The sequence below is a fragment of the Heterodontus francisci genome, unplaced genomic scaffold (assembly GCF_036365525.1).
Source record: "Heterodontus francisci isolate sHetFra1 unplaced genomic scaffold, sHetFra1.hap1 HAP1_SCAFFOLD_1531, whole genome shotgun sequence".
NCBI classification, from domain to species: domain Eukaryota; kingdom Metazoa; phylum Chordata; class Chondrichthyes; order Heterodontiformes; family Heterodontidae; genus Heterodontus; species Heterodontus francisci.
Window position 1 is genome coordinate 47501 of NW_027140573.1, and position 5000 is coordinate 52500.

The following is a 5000-nucleotide window of genomic DNA, read 5'->3' on the forward strand; positions in this document are numbered from 1 at the left end:
CCCTGACGCCGGTTTACGATTTCTCCGGTAAAGCACCTGTCGGGTGGCGACCGGAGGGTCTTTGCAGGGCCTGGATCTCCGAGCCCGTGGGACAGGCGGGAAAGGGTGGCGGCAGCCGGTTGAAGTCCCGACCCTGGGCAGCCTCCCGGTCCTACCTCCATAACTTCGGCGAGGAGGGTCCGATCCCCGCGCGGTCGACGGCAGGCGGTAGGGCTCGGAGGGGCGCGGCCTGGTCCGCGAGTGCCCCGGCGCCGCCCCTCTGCCCGTCCGAGGGACAGTAGGAAATGGCCATACCGCTTTCCGGCCGATTGCCGCCGGACGTCCGGCCGCATTCGCTCGGTCTGCGCGGCCGGCGGTAGCCGGGGGCGAGGGGCATCGGGCGGTGGCGGAACCAGGCCGGCCCGACCGCTGGGGGCCGCCCGGGCGACGTTTGAATCTGTCGGGTCGGACCGCCGAATCCCGCGGGATTTCGGGATCGAATCTGCGGGTGGAATCGGCACCTCGTCCCGCTGTCCGGTTCCCCCCGGTCGACTGCAACGGGTTTCCGAGGCCCGTCGGTCAGGCGCGGTTCGCTCCGCAATCCGCCGGCCGATCGGCACCGGGCGGGGCTCTACGGAAAGAGGGGACCCTCCCGCGTCGAGTGCCGGCGCACCGACCCCGCAGGCTGACCGGGAAGGTGAAGACTCACCCCGCTGAATGCCCGGCCCCGGCTACCCTCCGGCTCCGGGGCCATAACTTCGGGGAGGGAGGTCCGATCCCCGCGCGGTCGACGGCAGGCGGTAGGGCTCGGAGGGGCGCGGCCTGGTCCGCGAGTGCCCCGGCGCCGCCCCTCTGCCCGTCCGAGGGACAGTAGGAAATGGCCATACCGCTTTCCGGCCGATTGCCGCCGGACGTCCGGCCGCATTCGCTCGGTCTGCGCGGCCGGCGGTAGCCGGGGGCGAGGGGCATCGGGCGGTGGCGGAACCAGGCCGGCCCGACCGCTGGGGGCCGCCCGGGCGACGTTTGAATCTGTCGGGTCGGACCGCCGAATCCCGCGGGATTTCGGGATCGAATCTGCGGGTGGAATCGGCACCTCGTCCCGCTGTCCGGTTCCCCCCCGTCGACTGCAACGGGTTTCCGAGGCCCGTCGGTCAGGCGCGGTTCGCTCCGCAATCCGCCGGCCGATCGGCACCGGGCGGGGCTCTACGGAAAGAGGGGACCCTCCGGCGTCGAGTGCCGGCGCACCGACCCCGCAGGCTGACCGGGAAGGTGAAGACTCACCCCGCTGAATGCCCGGCCCCGGGCACCCTCCGGCGCCGGGGCCATAACTTCGGGGAGGGAGGTCCGAGCTCCGCGCGGTCGACGGCAGGTGAAAGGGGCCGGTGCGCCGCGGAAGGCGACAGCAGTCCCGTCAGGCTGCACCTCTGCTCGGGCGAACGGCGTCAGGAAAAGGGGAGAGCACTTCCCCACCGATAGCTCCGGAACGCCCGGACCCATTGGCCCGCGGCACCGGTGGCTGCTAGAGGGCCTCCGGCGCCGTCAGCCGGGGTACGTCCCAGGCCGGCCGGACGGCGGGCAGCCGGAGGCAACGGCCTGGAACGGAGCCAGACTTGAGTCGTTCCGTGCCGTGGGCAAAAAGGCAGGGCTGCGGGTCAGCGCAGTTTGGCAAACCTAGCCGCAAGTGCGGGAAGGGCGGAGGAGCACACGGACGCCGCCTTCCCAAACTGAGCCCAAAGTGCCCAGGCATGCCCCCTTGATCTCGCCTAATCAGTGAGCCCAAAATAATTTCAGAGTGTGGAAACCTTATCCAAAAAGGTCGAAAAGAACGGCCAGAGATCAAGTCCGAAAGGGGAAATCAGTAACAAGCAAGCAGAGTAATCATTAACCAAAAAGCGCAAAATTATGTTAAAAGTGTGAAATCATTAACCAAAAACTCGAAAATAATGTCCAGAGACCAAGTCCGAAAGGGCAAATGGTTAACCAGTAAGCAGAGTAATCATTAACCAAAAATCGCAAAAGTAAGTAAAAAGTATGAAATCATTAACCAAAAATCGCAAAAGTAAGTAAAAAGTGTGAAATCATTAACCAAAAACTCGAAAATAATGTGCAGAGACTAAGTCCGAAAGGGCAAATGGTTAACCAGTAAGCAGAGTCATCATTAACCAAAAATCGCAAAAGTAAGTAAAAAGTGTGAAATCATTAACCAAAAATCGCAAAAGTAAGTAAAAAGTGTGAAATCATTAACCAAAAACTCGAAAATAATCTCCAGAGACTAAGTCCGAAAGGGCAAATGGTTAACCAGTAAGCAGAGTAATCATTAACCAAAAATCGCAAAAGTAAGTAAAAAGTGTGAAATCATTAACCAAAAATCGCAAAAGTAAGTAAAAAGTGTGAAATCATTAACCAAAAACTCGAAAATAATGTCCAGAGACTAAGTCCAAAAGGGCAAATGGTTAACCAGTAAGCAGAGTAATCATTAACCAAAAAGCGCAAAAATATGTTAAAAGTGTGAAATCATTAACCAAAAACTCGAAAATAATGTGCAGAGACTAAGTCCGAAAGGGCAAATGGTTAACCAGTAAGCAGAGTAATCATTAACCAAAAATCGCAAAAGTAAGTAAAAAGTGTGAAATCATTAACCAAAAACTCGAAAATAATCTCCAGAGACTAAGTCCGAAAGGGCAAATGGTTAACCAGTAAGCAGAGTAATCATTAACCAAAAATCGCAAAAGTAAGTAAAAAGTGTGAAATCATTAACCAAAAACTCGAAAATAATGTCCAGAGACCAAGTCCGAAAGGGCAAATGGTTAACCAGTAAGCAGAGTAATCATTAACCAAAAATCGCAAAAGTAAGTAAAAAGTGTGAAATCATTAACCAAAAATCGCAAAAGTAAGTAAAAAGTGTGAAATCATTAACCAAAAAGTCGAAAATAATCTCCAGAGACTAAGTCCGAAAGGGCAAATGGTTAACCAGTAAGCAGAGTAATCATTAACCAAAAAGCGCAAAAATATGTTAAAAGTGTGAAATCATTAACCAAAAACTCGAAAATAATGTGCAGAGACTAAGTCCGAAAGGGCAAATAATTAACCAGTAAGCAGAGTAATCATTAACCAAAAAGCGCAAAAATATGTAAAAAGTGTGAAATCAGTAACCAAAAAGCGCAAAAGTAAGTAAAAAGTGTGAAATCATTAACCAAAAACTCGAAAATAATCTCCAGAGACTAAGTCCGAAAGGGCAAATGGTTAACCAGTAAGCAGAGTAATCATTAACCAAAAAGCGCAAAAATATGTTAAAAGTGTGAAATCATTAACCAAAAACTCGAAAATAATGTGCAGAGACTAAGTCCGAAAGGGCAAATAATTAACCAGTAAGCAGAGTAATCATTAACCAAAAAGCGCAAAAATATGTAAAAAGTGTGAAATCAGTAACCAAAAAGCGCAAAAGTAAGTAAAAAGTGTGAAATCATTAACCAAAAAGTCGAAAATAATGTCCAGAGACTAAGTCCGAAAGGGCAAATGGTTAACCAGTAAGCAGAGTAATCATTAACCAAAAAGCGCAAAAATATGTTAAAAGTGTGAAATCATTAACCAAAAACTCGAAAATAATGTCCAGAGACTAAGTCCGAAAGGGCAAATGGTTAACCAGTAAGCAGAGTAATCATTAACCAAAAATCGCAAAAGTAAGTAAAAAGTGTGAAATCATTAACCAAAAAGCACAAAATTAAGTTAAAAGTGTGAAATCATTAACCAAAAAGTCGAAAATAATCTCCAGAGACTAAGTCCGAAAGGGCAAATGGTTAACCAGTAAGCAGAGTAATCATTAACCAAAAAGCGCAAAAATATGTTAAAAGTGTGAAATCATTAACCAAAAATCGCAAAAGTAAGTAAAAAGTGTGAAATCATTAACCAAAAAGTCGAAAATAATGTCCAGAGACTAAGTCCGAAAGGGCAAATGGTTAACCAGTAAGCAGAGTAATCATTAACCAAAAAGCGCAAAAATATGTTAAAAGTGTGAAATCATTAACCAAAAACTCGAAAATAATGTCCAGAGACTAAGTCCGAAAGGGCAAATGGTTAACCAGTAAGCAGAGTAATCATTAACCAAAAAGGGCAAAAGTAAGTAAAAAGTATGAAATCATTAACCAAAAAGTCGAAAATAATGCCCAGAGACTAAGTCCGAAAGGGCAAATGGTTAACCAGAAAATCCGTCGAATAATGTCCAGAGACTAAGTCCGAAAGGGCAAATGGTTAACCAGTGGAAGGGCGATCAAGCGGAAAAATTTGCCCCGGTTACCCGGGATGGAGTTCCAGAGGTCCGGCCAGAGTTGTCAAATTCGTCCCGCTGATCGGACGCTTGTCATTCGGGTGGCTGGGGGTTGGCGGGGTATCTGCACAGTAGTAGGAGGTGGCAAGTCGGGACTTGGACGTTTATTCCAAGAGTCCACCCGAGCCTCCAGGTCTGCAGAGACCGACCCTAGCTGCCGCCCAACCGACTTTTAAGCCTTTTTCGGATGGGGATTTTTTCCCATTTTCGTCCATTTTTCGGGTTTTCTGTCGGGCTTAATAGGCGGCAGCCTGACCCCCGGCCGAGGCGGGGGGCGCACTCTCCCTTGCGTAAGGGTCCGGATTTGCCCCGGAAAGTGCCCCCGACGGCCTCCCGACCCGGGTGCCTGCAGGGCGGGGGAAAGGGTAGTCCCAGCCGCAGGAAATCATTAACCAAAAGACTTAGCCGTCGGGGCAGAGGCTAAGACCCGGGCTGGTGAAATCATTAACCAAAAGGAATGCACCCTTTTCCGAAAGTGCAGGCCGAAATAAGGCGAGCCTTGGGCCGGGAAGGCCAAAACCCCCAACTCATGGAAGTGTATGGGGTCGGACTCGGCGACTTTCCCGGGCCCCGAGTTGACCTTTCCCCACGGGGGCGGTCAAGTTGCTCCCGCCAAGAGGGCACGTTGCATTTGCTGCCGCTCTAGTCCCCGGGCTAGTTAATCAGTTGCCGTCGGAAGTCCCGATGCCGAAATGAA